At 43.5% G+C, this 15,958-nt stretch overlaps 2 pseudogenes; one reads left to right on the forward strand and one right to left on the reverse strand.

Annotated features, from left to right (window-relative positions):
• LOC100385122 (protein SET-like) overlaps positions 1-9,249 on the forward strand; it is a 58,945-nt pseudogene extending 49,696 nt beyond the window's left edge.
• Positions 9,250-10,786: 1,537 nt separating this feature from the next.
• LOC100385476 (adenosylhomocysteinase pseudogene) lies at positions 10,787-12,889 on the reverse strand (annotated as a pseudogene).
• Between the last annotated feature and the right edge of the window lie 3,069 nt (positions 12,890-15,958).

A 15,958-nucleotide genomic window follows, 5' to 3' on the forward strand; every position in this document is an offset into this window, starting at 1 on the left:
TAGGCCCATTTGTCCACTTTTTTTTCTTTTTTAGACGGAGTCTTGCTCTGTCACCCAGGCTGGAGTGCAGGGGCTCGATCTTATCTCACTGCAACCTTCGCCTCATGGGTTCAAGTGATTCTCCTGCCTCAGCCTCCCCAGTAGCTGGGACTACAGGTGCACGCCACCACACCAGGCTAATTTTTGTATTTTTAGTAGAGACGGGGTTTCACCATGTTGGCCAGGCTGGTCTTGAACTCCAGACCTCGTGATCCGCCTGCCTCAGCCTCCCAAAGTGCTGGGATTACAGGCATGAGCCACCGTGCCCAGCCCCATTTGTCCACTTTATAGTAAAATCCAGTTTTAGCAAAGAACCCTACTGAGTGAATTTAGCAAGAACCACGCTCATCCATGATATCTGATCATCTTTAGTATCTGATTAGGTTCCTCATCCTCCCCATTTCCTAAGTGATATCTGGCCACCCTGGACTGTCTTTGGCAAAAATACCATTAGTTTGGTTTAGCCTGAATCCTCCTTACTCCTGACGTTTCCTCTTTGCAATTTTCTTTCTTTCTTTTTTTTTGAGATGAAGTCTTGCTCTGTCACCAGGCTGGAGTGCAGTGGCACAATCTTGGCTCACTGCAACCTCCACCTCCTGGGTTCAAGCAATTCTTCCACCTCAGCCTCCTGAGTAGCTAGGACCACAGGCGCATGCCACCACACTCGGCTAATTTTTTTTGTATTTTTAGTAGAGATGGCGTTTCACTGTGTTGGCCAGGATGGTCTCGATCTCTCAACCTCATGATCCACCCACCTCGGCCTCCCAAAATGCTGGGATTACAGGCGTGAGCCGCCTCGACCGGCCCCTCTTTGCAATTTTCTATCCACTGACCCCTACCCTGCATGTTGGCTATAAATTCCCACTGGTCCATGCTGCCCTGATGTTTTCTCTTTGCAATTTTCTATCCACTGACCCCCGAGCCTGCTTCTTGGCTATAAATTCCCACTGGCCCATGCTGTTATTGGAGTTGAGCCCAATCTCTCTTTTCCACTGCAAGACCTTGTGGTGGTGGTTCCTCTGCCTACCACAGTGATCCTGAATAAAATCTTCCTTACTGTGCTTTAACAGGTTTCATTGAGTAATTTTTTCTTTCATTTCATTTTTTTAGAGACGGGGTCTCATATGTTGCCCAGGCTGGAGTGTCCTGGCTATTCACAGGTGCAATCCCACTACTGATCAGCACGGGAGTTTTGACCTGCTCCGTTTCCAACCTGGGCCGGTTCACCCCTCCTTAGGCAACCTGGTGGTCCCCTGATCCCAGGAGGTCACCATATTGATGCTGAACTTAGTGCAGACACCCAATCAACAGAGCACACTACAGCCCAGAACTCCTGGGCTCAAGCGATCCTCCCACCTCAGCCTCCCGAGTAGCTGGGACTACAGGCATACACCACGCCCAGCTAATTTTTTCTTTTCACACTGGCTATAGATAATATCCCAACCACTTCCTTTTGCTTAACAAATTTATTCATATTAAAAATTTTAAATATATTTAATCCTGGCCAGGCACAGTGGCTCACACCTGTAATCCCAGCACTCTGGGAGGCTGAGGCCGATGGATCATTTCGGGTCAGGAGTTCAAGGCCAGCCTGACCAACATGATGAAATCCCATCTCTATTAAACATAAATTAGACAGGCGTGGTGGTACATGCCTGTAATCTTGGCTACTCAGAAAGGCTGAGGCAGGAGAATTGCTTGAACCCTGAATACAGCAGGCAGAGGTTGCAGTGAACCAAAATCACGCCACTGCACTCCAGCCTGGGTGACAGAGAGAGACTCCATCTCAATATATATATATATATATATATAAAATATATAAATATATATAAAATATATAACTATATTTAATCTGATTAATATTAAGACCAGGTGTGGTGGCTTATACCTGTAATCTCAACCATCTGGGAAGCTGAAGCAGGAGGATCGCTTGAGCCCAGGAATTTAAGGCTCCATCTCTACAAAAAATAAAAAACCCAAATTTTTAAAAGAAATGCTAAGTAACATATAACATGTAAAATATCTTAATTATATTACCTATGGGATAAGATGTATTTGCTTCTAGAATACAATGTACTAATGAAATGGATTATCTGAATGGCAACGTGTTTATTACAAGAAATCTTTCAGGAATCACTGAAGTTTTATTTACATTACTGCAAAAACCAATGTTAGTTCGATCACTTTCTTTTGAAAATGTGTATGACAACAGATTGAACTTTCTCCTTAAATATCACTCTCCAAGATTATGTCTCAAGAAAATATTATTTTCACAATCGAGAAATTTGATATTGCAGCTGTGTTGGTGCTATTGGTAGAGAAATTTTAGGTGCTTAAAAAATTTTCAGACATGTTACAGTAGACTTTTCTGGGTCAAACATATTTATATAAGAATGTTTAGGCCAAGCGCAGTGGCTCACGCCTGTAATCCCAGCACTCTGGGAGGCCGAGGTGGGTGGATCACGAGGTCAAGGGATCGAGACCATCCTGGTCAACATGGTGAAACCCCGTCTCTACTAAAAATACAAAAAATTAGCTGGGCATCATGGAGCATGCCTGTAATCCCAGCTACTCAGGAGGCCAAGGTAGGAGAATTGCCTGAACCCAGGAGACGGAGGTTGCGGTGAGCCGAGATGGCGCCATTGCACTCCAGCCTGGGTAACAAGAGCGAAACTCCGTCTCAAAAAAAAGAAAATAATAATAATAATAATGTTTAAAATATATTTGACTTTATTAGAGGTTATTCTAAGTGTAGCTACAATATTTATATTTTGAACTGGAAGCTTATAAAACCGCTTAATACATGATCAGAGATGAAATCTTTACCACTGTAGAGTTTATTAAAAAGCTGTTTTTTATAATAAACACAACGCCATTAACTTACTTGGCTATGGGATATGCACATAGAGTTGCCTTCCCTTTTTCATATCTAAAGATGCAGATTTGCAAGGGCACTCAGAGTTAGTGATGCAGTATGACTTTAGATAAATAAGAATTTTGCTTTGGGGACCCTCTCTGGTATTTAGAAATATCAAACTCTGACCTCAACAACTAATTCAACCACACTATATTAAATGTTTGCATGTACTGAATAAGTTTTTCCATTGACATCTTTTCCATTGGAATCCTATAAGCTCTGGCTGGGTAGTTGGCTCACATCTGTAATTCCAGCACTTTGGGAGACTGAGGCGGGTGAATCACGAGGTCAAGAGATTGAGACCATCTTGGCCAACATGGTGAAACCCTGTCTCTACTAAAAATACAAAAATTGGCCGGGTGTGGTGGCGCGTGCACCTGTGGTCCCAGCTACTCCGCAGACTGAGGCAAGAGAATTGCTTGAACCTCGGAGACAGATGTTGCAGTGAGCTGAGATCACACCACTGCATTCCAGCCTGGCAACAGATGGAGACTCCATCTAAAACAAAAATAAAACAAAATTTACAAAGTATGATTTTATCTATATCAAATATCCAGTATCCACTACAAGTCCAGCTCCTCCCTAAGTTAAAAAGAAACAAAACAAAACAAAATACAAAAAAGGAATCCTATAAGCTCTACAAGGATAAATAATCTTGGCTGGGCATGGTGGCTCAAGCCTGTAATCCCAGCACTTTGGGAGGCCTAGCTGGGTGGATCACGAGGTCAAGATATTGAGACCATCCCGGTCAGCATGGTGAAACCCCGTCTCTACTAAAAATACAAAAATTAGCTGGGCACAGTGGTGCGTGCCTGTAATCCCACCTACTCAGGAGGCTGAGGCAGGAGAATTGCTTAAACCCAGGAGACGGCGGTTGCAGTGAGCCGAGATCGTGCCATTGCACTCCAGCCTGGGTAACAAGAGCGAAACTCCGTCTGAAAACAACAACAACAACAAAAGAAGGATAAATAATCTTATCTCAAGGGCACGTGTTAGACTTTTTAAGCGGTACTAATAAAAACTAATAGAAATAAAATGTAATTGATTAAAAAATTGCAGACAGACAAAAGCGGAGGCAAGAAAGAATAGAAAGACTAAGGAGAAGAAATCAAGTGTATTAAATAGAAAATTAGCAGAAATGAGGAAAACTTGGAAAAAGTCGATGGAAAAGGCAATATCCATAGAAAATAAAAAGAGTAAAATATAAGAGAAAACACAATAGGAGAAGGAAAGTGAAGGAAAACTTGACATAAAACAACGGGGTCAATAGAAACCTGAGTAGAATTTTGAGGAAGATCAGAAGATAAAAATAACATGTTTTATTTTGTTATGCCAGTAAAAACAAAAGCTAAACATACAAACAAAAAATTTTATTTGTATTTTATTTTATTTTTTTGAGATGGCGTCTCACTCTGTTGCCCAGGCCGGAGTGCAGTTGTGCAATCTCAGCTTACTGCAACCTCTGCCTCCTGGCTTCAAGAGATGCTCCTGCCTCAGCCTCCCAAATAGCTGGGACTTACGGCACACCACCACGTCCAGCTAATTTTTGCATTTTTTTAGTAGAGATGGGGTTGGCCAGGTTGGTCTTTTTTTTTTTTTTACCTTCTTCCACTCCACCCTCACCAGGTTGGTCTTGAACTCCTGAACACAGGTGATCCACCTGCTTCGGCCTCTCAAAGTGCTGGGATTACAGGCGTGTGCCACTGTCCAACCAAAACAACATATTTTAAACAAAAGCTTTCCAACAAGAAAAAAATTACCCCCCGAGAATGGCAATATTGAATACTGAAATAGTTCTACATATAAAATACTTACTCTATTATGTAGTAAGCAGATACCCTTTGCACCAAAGGAAAACCATCATATAGACCTCTAGGATTTTGGAGAAAATTCGTGCCCTTTACTGCAAATAATTATTTGAGTTTTTCACAAACAGCTACCATCTGGCTATTTAGCCCTATGTTGGGGTCCGGCACATCTGCCGGGGGGCTACCGACCTGCGGGAGTCCCCGAGACCGCCGACGTAGATGTCTCGTTCAACCTGAGGGAGAGAGTGCGCGGAAGTGAAAGAAAAGAGAAAAGCGGAGTCTGGAGGGCTGGCTTAGGCTATGTCCAAGCAGCAATTTTATTTTTGCAATATGTTCCATTATATACTTTGCTGAAGTTAATGTTGTTTACAACAGATCAACATACTTAAGTTACAGTAAGCAAGTTACGCCCACTAAGTAATGCCCAGTAAGTAAGTTGAGCCCAGTAAGTCAGTTACGCCCAGTAAGTTATGGTAAGTAAGTTACGGTTACACCCAGTAAGTTACAGTAAGTAAGTTACAGTTACACCCAGTAAGTTACAGTAAGTAACTTACCAAGTGTAAATACTTAATATTTTACAATGAAGGTAACAAGGGTCCAAAATGAACACAATCAAGCAAGAAACCATAAGGAGCCGAAAGTGGACACAATGCCTCCCAAGTCCTCATATCCATAAAGTAATGTCTGTTAATTATTTTGAATAGCATAGTCCCTCTCTCAGTTCCTGCTTTCCCTCAGCTCGACTCCCCCAACTGGGGATCTGTGTCTGGGCTCAAGCTCACTGTATGGCAAGGCCCATTTCCTAGGGGCCTCACAGGGGAGCGATCCCCACAGATCCCTCAGCCCTAGAGACTGAATGCCTGACTATGGGACATCAAGTGGCAATGTTAACTGAGCTTTCCTTTATGAAATGGGTGCTTGGATACACATGGCAGCAATCTGTCATCAAGTGGGAATGGCATATATCAGACTTATGCAGAAATGGAAAATAGGTAATTCCATGAAGAGTCCTTCAGCAGCGACTCTTCCGCTCTCAACTCACATATATTACTTTATAAGGAGTTTTCTACAATGATAGATTGAGGAGGAAAAATTCCAGACCTGGTGTACAAGTGGTTCTACATGATATGCTGTTATCAACCAAAGGTGTATGGTTACATCATTACAGTCCCAGTGAGAGGTGGCCTTGATGGACAGTAGTAAAGGGAAATTATCCTAATAAGCATAATTTAGAGCAACATGCTTGGTTGTCTACCTTGGCTGGACTGAAACATGGTCAGAAGTATGGATCAACACTGATTCATGGGCAGTTGCTAACATTTGGGCTGGATGATCAAGGACTCAGAGAGGACAAGATTACAAGATTGATACAAGAAGATCTAAGGAAGAGGTATGTGGATGGACCTTACAGGATGGTTGAAACACTCCATGTGACTATATTTGTGTCCCACATAGATACTCACCAAAGGGAACCATCTGATAAGGAAACTTTTAATGATCAGATGAACAAAGTGACTCATTCTCTTGACATCAGTCAGCCACTTTCCCTAGCCACCCTAGTGATTTTTCTTTCTTTCTTTCTTTTTTTTTTTTTTTGAGATGGAGTTTCGCTCTTGTTACCCAGGCTGGAGTGCAATGGTGCAATCTCAGCTCACTGCAACCTCCGCCTCCTGGGTTCAGGCAATTCTCCTGCCTCAGCCTCCCAAGTAGCTGGGACTACAGGCACACGCCACCATGCCCAGCTAATTTTTTGCATTTTTAGTGGAGACGGGGTTTCACCATGTTGACCAGGATGGTCTTGATCTCTTGACCTCATGATCCACCCGCCTTGGCCTCCCAAAGTGCTGGGATTATAGGCGTGAGCCACCATGCCTGGCCCCACCCTAGTGATTTTTCAATGGACCCATGTGCGAACTGGTCATATTGTCCAGAATAGGGGCTCTGTATGGATTCAGCAATATGATCTTCTCACAAAGGCTGACCTTTAGCCCAGCTACATTGCTACTGCTAACAATAATAACTAGCCAACAGCACAAACCAACACTTGTCTCTTATTTGGCACCCTTCCTTGAAGAGACAAGTCAGCCAGCCACCTGTTAGTCAGTTGATTATATTGGATTGTTTCCCTCATCAAGAGAACAGGGATCTTTTCACTGGAATAGACACATATTCTGGATATGGACTTGCCTTCTCTGTCTATAATGCTGGCACCACTATTCATGGACTCATAAAATACCTTATTGATTTTCATTATATTCTGCAGAACTGTGCTTGTGATTATTTCACAGCAAAAGAAACGCAACAATGGGATTATGCCCCCAAAATTCACTGGTCACACCATGTATTCCTTCACCCAGAAATATCTGGCCTAGTAGAAGAGTATAATGGCCTAATGAAAACTCAGTTGGTTTAAAGACAATGTCCTCCTGAAAGAATGCAATGCTATCTTCCAAGATGCAGTGTATGTTTTGAATCAGAGACCAACATGTGGTGCTGTCTTTCCCACAGCCAGAATAATCAAGAGATGGAAATGGGGCCAGGCACTATGGTGCATGCCTGCAATCCCAACACTTTGGGAGGCCAAGGTAGGAGGATCACTTGAGGTCAGGAGTTTGAGAACAGGCTGGCCAATAGGGAGAAACCCCGTCTCTACTAAAAATACAAAAACTAGCCAGGCGTGGTAGTGTATGCTTGTAATCGCAGCTACTCGGGAGGCTGAGGCAGGAGAACGGCTTGAACCGGGGAGGTGGAAGTTGCAGTGACCCGTGATCATGCCAGTGCACTCCAGTCTGGGCGACGGAGAAAGACTCCAAAAAACAAAACAAAAAAGATGGAAATGGGAGTGGTTCTTCTCACTATTATGGCTACTTGCAGAAATTTTGCTTTCCATCCCCATAGCATTGCACTCTCCTAATCTGAAGGTCTTGATTCCCAGAATAGAAATACTTTCATGAAAGGCCACAACAATGGTTCTATTGAACTGGAAGATGGAACTGCCATTTGGATATTTAGTACTCTTCATGCCACCAAACTAAAGATAAATAAGGATGAAAACGACTATGAAATGCAAATCAAGCCTCATCAGGAAAGAACTAAGCCTTACTAAGGGCTTGACTGAAGTAAGGGAAAACAAGGAATGATTAGTGGGACACTGTTAAAGCTAACAACTGTGGTCCCATGACTAGTTAAAGAAAGGAGGACGTTGCAGCTAAATACATTTTCTTCATTGCTTGTGTGTGCATGTATGTGTGTGTATTTTTAAGTATGTCCTATTATATTCTTCCTATTTTTCCTTTTATTACTTAATACAAGTTTTGTTGGAGGTTAAAATACAACATTTAGTCTTTGGGTAACAGAAAATCAGCTAAACTGTGACTGAATTTTTTTCACCTGTGGTCCCAATTAATTGGGAGGCTGAGGTGAGAGGATTGGTAGAGTCTGGGAAGTTAAGGCTGCAGTGAGTCATAATTGTACCACTTCACTCCAGCCTGGGCTACAGAACGAGACTCCATCTCAAAAAAAAAAAAAAAAAAAAGAGGGTTCTGCTTGCTTCCAGATGAGTGAGAAGACTTGTGCTCTGGTTCTCGGACTTCCCCGGCAGCAGGGTCCCCAAATGCCAGTCTCCCCTCCTGCCTTAAAAGAAGAAACCAAGACCACCTCCTGGTCTGGGACTGGAGGAGACATGGGCCTCTGCAGGTTTGTCGAAGAAGGGAGAAAAAGAACAGCAAAAAGCAATTGAACATATTGATGTAGTACAAAATGAAATACAGACTTAATGAACAAGCCAGTGAGGAGATTTTGAAAGTATAACAGAAACATAACAAACTCTGCCAACCATTTTTTCAGAAGAGGTCAGAATTGATTGCCAAAATCCCAAATTTTTGGGTAACAACATTTGTCAACCATCCACAAGTGTCTGCACTGCTTGGGGAGGAGGATGAAGAGGCATTGCATTATTTGACCAGAGTTGAAGTGACAGAATTTGAAGATATTAAATCAGGTTACAGAATAGATTTTTATTTTTGATGAAAATCCTTACTTTGAAAATAAAGTTTTCTCCAAAGAACTTCATCTGAATGAGAGTGGTGATCCATCTTCAAAGTCCACTGAAATCAAATGGAAATCTGGAAAGGATTTGACGATATGTTCAAGTCAAATGCAGAATAAAGCCAACAGGAAGAGGCAGCATGAGGAACCAGACAGCTTCTTTACCTGGTTTACTGACCATTCTGATGCAGGTGCTGATGAGTTAGGAGAGGTCATCAAAGATGATATTTGGCCAAACCCACTACAATACTACTTGGTTCCCAATATGGATGATGAAGAAGGAGAAGGAGAAGAAGATGATGATGATGAAAAGGAGGAAGGATTAGAAGATATTGATGAAGGAGGGGATGAGGATGAAGGTGAAGAAGATGAAGATGATGATGAAGGGGAGGAAGGAGAAGAGGATGAAGGAGAAGATGACTAACAGAACACTGATGGATTCCAACCTTCCTTTTTTAAAATTTTTTCTGATCCCTGGAGCAAGTTGCAGTCTTTTTTTTCCCCCTCTTGTGCTCAGTCACCCTGTTTTTGAGGTCTCTTTTCTCTACACCATGGTTCTCAACTTATTTTGAGGAAAATATCTTGAGCAGAATACAATGGAAAAAAGAGTTCTACCCCTTTCTATTCGAAATTAATTTTTATCCCTTCCTGTCTGAACAAAAACTCTGTGGAATCAACACCACCAAGCTCTGTGGAAAGAAAGAAAAACCAGCTCCCTTCGCTCTGCCGGAAGCTGGAGGATGCTAGGCCCCCATGTAGTAGTGTATAGAATTCTAGCTTTTTTCCTCCTTTCTCTGGATATTAGGCTCAGAGAGTATACTGTGTCTCTATGTGAATATGGACAGTTAGCATTCACCAACATGTTTCTGTCTTGTTTAAAAAAAGAAAAAAAGGCTTAGAGAAATGGGATTATAGAAGATCAGCAAAGGGTGGGTTTGAGATGCTTGGGTGGGTTAAGCGGGCATTTTGACAACATGGCTTCTCCTTTGGCATGTTTAATTGTGACATTTGACAGATATCCTTGCAGTTTAAGATGACACTTTTAAAATAAATTCTCTCCTAATGACGACTTGAGCCCTGCCACTCAATGGGAGAATCAGCAGAACCTGTAGGATCTTACTTGGAATTGACATCCTCTATTGCAATTTTGTTCCTGTTTATTTTTAAGTTGTCTTATTGTTTTACTGGACAGGAAAGATTATGCTCAGTTTTAAACGTTAAAATGTACAAGTTGCTTTGTTACAATAAAACTAAATGTATATACACACATACACAAAAGCGGGCATGGTGCCTCACTCCTGTAATCCTGGCACTTTGGGATGCCAAGGCGGGTGGATCACCTGAAGTCAGGAATTCAAGTCCAGCTTGATTAACCTGGTGAAACCCTGTCTCTACTAAAAATACAAAAAATTAGCTGGGCATGGTGGCAGGCTCCTGTAATCCCAGCTACTTGGGAGATTGAGGCAGGAGAATCACTTGAACTCACAAGGCAGAGGTTGTTGTGAGCCAAGATCGTGCCATTGCACTCCAGCCTAGGTGACACAAGCAAGACTCCATTTCAAAAAAAAAAAAAAAAAAAAAAGAAAGAAAGAAAAAAAAGAAAAGAGAAATTGAGAGACTGACAAGTCACCATTAATATTTAGGTCTCCTTATAATCTGTTTTCTATGCTTTTTATATATTTATCCATTTTAGATTCTGCATTTTTCACTTAACATTACAACATAAAGATTGCCTCTTGTTACAAATTATTCATCAACATTGTTTTTAATGACTTCTTAAAATCCAGTTCTTTCTTTCTCTTCTGATGACCATGCAGGTTGTTTTCAATGTTTATCAAAATAACTTCATGGCTATTTCTGAGAAAACATTTTTTATGCATTTTAGATTGTATACCTTGGGATATATTCCCCAAAGTAGAATTTCTGGGTCTAAGAACATGGATATTTTAAATCTTAATCTTTGTAATCTTAATTCTTTCTCAAATTCTTACAAATCCATAATTCTTTGTCCATAATCCAAAAAGCACTGAAAATTGGAAGCTTTTTTTTTTTTTAGGCACCAAGATTTTTATTTACCTACATTCCAGCTTTCTTTTAACATTATAAACATTATAGGCCAAGTTATTCTCTTTTTGACCCAGAGTTGTGATAGGAAACATCTGGTTACAAAGCAGTGGCAGATCTACATCTGCCTTTATGTTTTCTGGCCCCTCTCAACCTCTGGCTGTCACTTCTCTGTTCTTTCTCACTTTCCCCTTAGCAGTCTATTCTAACTCCTATAAAATAGGGACTAAAAGTACTAACCTCATTGTTATGAGGTGTAAGAGAAGGCCCAGCACTAAGCCAGGCTCTCAGGAAAATTCAAACAAGAGTTCCTCTTTGCCCTTCGGTATAGCTCCTTCTCATCTGTCATGAGCTGAGGAGCCACTGGACCTGTAAAGCAACCACACAGGTCTAAGTCCACAGACCAGGTGAAGGCCTGGATGGCAAAATACATGGGCTCTGTGATTCCACTACTGACTTTGATGCTAAGGAAGGACTGATTTAGCAGTTCCAAGACCACTGAGCTCATGGTTCCCTGTGGCTGGTACCTCCATCATGCCCAGGGCCTGAGGAGGAGCCTCTCAGTTCCCGCTGCCACACTTGGAACTGTATGAGGGCTGCTCAGAGGCCAAAAAACTGAGTGACCGGCCCCAGAGAGTTGATGAGGGATACTGACAAACCATTCGCAAAGTTAATGCCCTTTGCTCTTAGGGACAGCCTAGGCAAGGATAGCAGCTGGAAGGCGAAGTGCATACCTGACTCTCAGTAGCAGTAGTGATCTGGCTTGAAGGGGCCATCACGGGACATGCCCAGGTAGTGGGCTTGCTTCTCAGCTTGGTCAACTTAACATTCAGCTTGCCCAGGTGGGCTTCCGCCACTGCCTCATCCAGCTTCTTGGGCGGGAAGTGAACCCCAGCGGGGTATTTGTCTGGGTGGGTCCACAGCTCTGTCTGTGCCATCACCTGGTTGGTGAAGGAGCATCTCATCATGAAGCTGAAGAGGCCCATGGCACAACCCAGACTGACCAGCCGAAGCAAGATGATATGGCACCCATTCTTTAGCTGGTACTGGCCCACCTGCGGCTTGATGTTCACCTTCTCCACAGCGCTCTCGTTGAGCCACTTGATATCGATCTCCACGTCAGTGTCCAGTGTTACATGCGATCGCATCATCCTTCATTTGCTCAAAGAGCTGGCCACGGATGATGTCAACACAGCCTGCGGTGGTGACAAAGATGCTGCCCTCCTGGCAGGCCTAATCCATGGCGGTCACTTCATAGCCCTCCATGGCGGCCTGCAGTGCATTGATGGGGTCAATGTCGGTGATGATGACGAACTCTGAAGCCCGCAGGGCCTGGGCACAGCCCTTGCCCATATCACCATAACCTGCTACCACCACTACCTTGCTGGCAATCATCACGTCTGTGGCCCGCTTAATGCCACCATGTATGAGGGACTCCTGGCAGCCACAGAGGTTGTCAAGCTTGCTCTTGGTGACGGAGTCATTGACGTTGATGGCAAGCACTTTCAGGATCCCATTAGCCATCATCTTGTAGAGGCTGTGGACCGCGGTTGTGGTCTCCTCCAAGATGCCTCAGATGCCTGGCAGGATCTGCGGGTACTTGGTGTGGATGAGGCTGGTGAGGTCGATCCCGTCATCCAGAATCATGTTGAGGGGCCCGTCTTTGAAGTACAGCGTCTGCTCAAGGCACCACAGGTACTCCTGGTCCGTTTCGCCCTTCCAGGCATACACTGGAATGCCAGCCGTGGCAATGGCAGTCGCGGCCTGGTTCTGGGTGGAGATGTTGCAGCTGGACCACTGCACCTCAGCACCCAGGGCGACGAGGGTCTGAATGAGGACGGCCGTCTCCAAGTTCTAGTGCAGGCAGCCAGAGAAGCGGGCGCCCTCCAGTGGCTCAGAGGCCGAGTACCGCTCACGCATGCGCATTAGGCCTGGCATCTAGGTCTCCTTAAAGTTCAGGGCCCTGGGTCCCCAGGTGTACGTCAGTGACTTTGTAGGGCAGTTTGTCAGACATGCTGGCGGCGCGCTGGTGATGGGCACGGGCGAATAGGGCTGGGTCTCAGTCTAGGGACAGGCACTGGGCAGGTGGCATCGGACAGGAGAAAGCTTTTTTAATATTTTACTTGCCCTTTTATAATTTAGCAGCAAAACCTGAGTGGAAGTGATGTGAGATGATTTATAGACATTAATTTTCCCACTTAGTATGAATATTTATGTTTTTCAGAAATATTAGTGTGTTTGATTAAGAGGCACTACCTCAGAACCCACTCGGAATATTAGGCAATTATGTAGTATTTGTGTCAACTGCCTTTTGAAAATTCCCAAATGCCTTACTTACAACACATATCCAGCTTTAAGGGTTCCAGATAAGGATTGTGAACCAGGAGTGTTATAACAAGGCACTGGATATGTTAATTTACATACATATATATTTGCTGAACTTGACACTAATATTATGGGCTGAACTGTGTCTTTCTCTCCCTTCAAATTCATATGTTAAAGTCCTACCTCCCCAGTATCGTTTTAATTTTATTTTTTAAATTTTACCTGTCTCATTCTAGGAACTCCCCAGTATCTTAGAATGTGACTGTATTTGGAGTCTTTAAAGAGTCTTTAAAGATGTGATGAAATTGAAATGTGGTCATTAGGATAACCCTAATCCAATAACTAGTATCCTCATAAGAAGGAGAGGTTAGGACACAGACACACACAGAGAGACGACCACACGAGACAGAGGGCAAGACAGAGCAGGTCATCTATAAGCCAAGGAGTGAAATCACCCCGCTGACATCTTGACCTCAGACTTTTAGACTTCAGAACTGCGAGCAAATAAAATTTTGTTCCTTCTACCACCTAGTCTGCAGTACTTTGTTATGGCACCCTAGAAAACAAATACTGTACAACTGGCGATATATAACTTTTATAACTAACAAAATTAGATACCAGCTATCCAAACAAAAACCACACAAATCCATCTTTCAAAATGTGATTGGTTTTACCATTGTAGCTTATTATTATACTTTGAGTTCCTGCTCTCAGGGAAGGTTTGTGGCTTATTTCTCCCATAAGTACCCCATTTTCTTTCAAATTCCAGTTAATAAACAAGATGATACTTCTCATTTCAGGTATTAGCTCCTGTTGCCTAATAACTATATACAATATTAATACATAGTTTTTATTATTATTATGTTGGCTAATAGACTCAAAACTAACCAGAAGATCCAGGGTCTCTGAGATCCTGCTGTCAGTTTCCTTTTTTTATTTTTATTTTTTTGAGACAAGGTCTCACTCTGTTGCCCAGGCTGCAGTGCAGTGGGACTATCATAGCTCACTGCAGCCTTGACCTTCCAGGCTCAAGTGATTCTCCCACCTTAGCCTCCCAAGTAGCTGGGACTACAGATGTGCACCACCACACCAGGCTAACATTTTTGTTTATTTGTTTCTTTTTGGCGGAGGGCGGGGAGGATGGAGTCTTGCTCTGTGGCCCAGGCTGGAGTGCAGGGGCGCGATCTCAGCTCACTGCAACCTCCACCTCCTGGGTTCAAGCAATTCTCCTGCCTCAGCCTCCTGAGTAGCTAGGACTACAGGCGTGTGCCATTAGGCACGCTAGGACTGGCTAATTTTTTTGTATTTTTAGTAGAGACGGGGTTTCTCTGTGTTAGCCAGGATGATCTTGATCTCCTGACCTCATGATCCACCCGCCTTGGTCTCCCAAAACGCTGGGATTACAGGCATGAGCCACCACGTCTCTCTAGCCTGTTTTTTTTTTTTTTTTTTTTTAGTAGAAATGAAGTTTCACTATGTTGCCCAGGCTGGTCTTGAACTCCTAAGCTCCAGAGATCCTCCTGCCTTGGCCTCTGAAACTGCTGGGATTATATGTATGAACCACTGCACCTGGCCCACACGGTCTGGTTCTAAAAGAGGCTCTCAATTTTTAAATTCATCTCCAGAGAGAACAGATTACTGTTCATCTCTGCACAGGATCACATGCACAATTTCAGTACCTACTCCAGTCTCTCCTAGGAAGCATACTGGAATGGAAATGGATATTATTATATCAGTGGCCTAGGTCTTACTTTGATTTTAATTTATTTATTTTACAGAGACATAGTCCCACCATGTTGCCTAGGCTAGAGTGCAGTGGCTATTCACAGGCATGATCCCACAGTTGATCAGCATGAGGTTTTTTTTTTTTTTTTTTTTTTTTTTGCAGTCAGGGGGGAGTCTCGCTCTGTTGTCCAGGCTAGAGAGCAGTGGGGCCGTCTTGGCTTACTGCAACCTCCACCTCCCAGGTTCAAGCAAGTCTTCCTGCCTCAGCCTCCCGAGTAGCTGGGATTACAGGTGCCCGCCACCACGCCCAGCTAATTTTTGTATTTTTTAGTAGAGACAGGGTTTCACCATGTTGGCCAGTCTGGTCTTGAACTCGTGACTTCAGGTGATCGGCCCACCTCGGCCTCCCAAAGTGCTATGATTATAGGTGTGCGCCACTGAGGCCCTGCACAGGAGTTTTGACCTGCTTAGTTTCTGACTTGGACTAGTTCACCTCTCCTTAGGCAACCTGGCGGCCCCTCACTCTTGGGGAGTCACCATATTGATGGAGAACTTAGTGTGGATACCTGAGTAGCATAGCACACCACAGCCCACAGCTCCTCGGTTCAAGCGATCCTCCCTGCCTCAGCTCTCAGCTTCCTTGGTAACTGGGAAAAGTAAAGATTAATCTACATTTTTTTTTTTTTTTTTTGAGACAGAGCCTCATTCTGCTGCCCAGGCTGGAGTGCAGTGGTGTGATCCTGGCTCACTGCAACCTCTGCTTCCTAGATTCAAGTGATTCTCTCACCTCAGCCTCCCAAGTAGTTGGGGCTACAGGTGCACGGCACCATGCCAGGCTAATTTTTGTATTTTTTGTAGAGACAGGGTTTCCTCATAAGGCCCAGGCTGGTTTTTTTTTTTTTTTTAATTTTTTATTGGATTATAGGTTTTGGGGTACATGAGCAGAGCATGCAAGACAGTTGCGTAGGTACACACATGGCAGTGTGCTTTCTTTTCTTCTCCCCTTCACCCACATTTGGCTTTTCTCCCCAGG

Source organism: Callithrix jacchus, chromosome 9, assembly GCF_049354715.1.
Source record: "Callithrix jacchus isolate 240 chromosome 9, calJac240_pri, whole genome shotgun sequence".
NCBI lineage: Eukaryota > Metazoa > Chordata > Mammalia > Primates > Cebidae > Callithrix > Callithrix jacchus.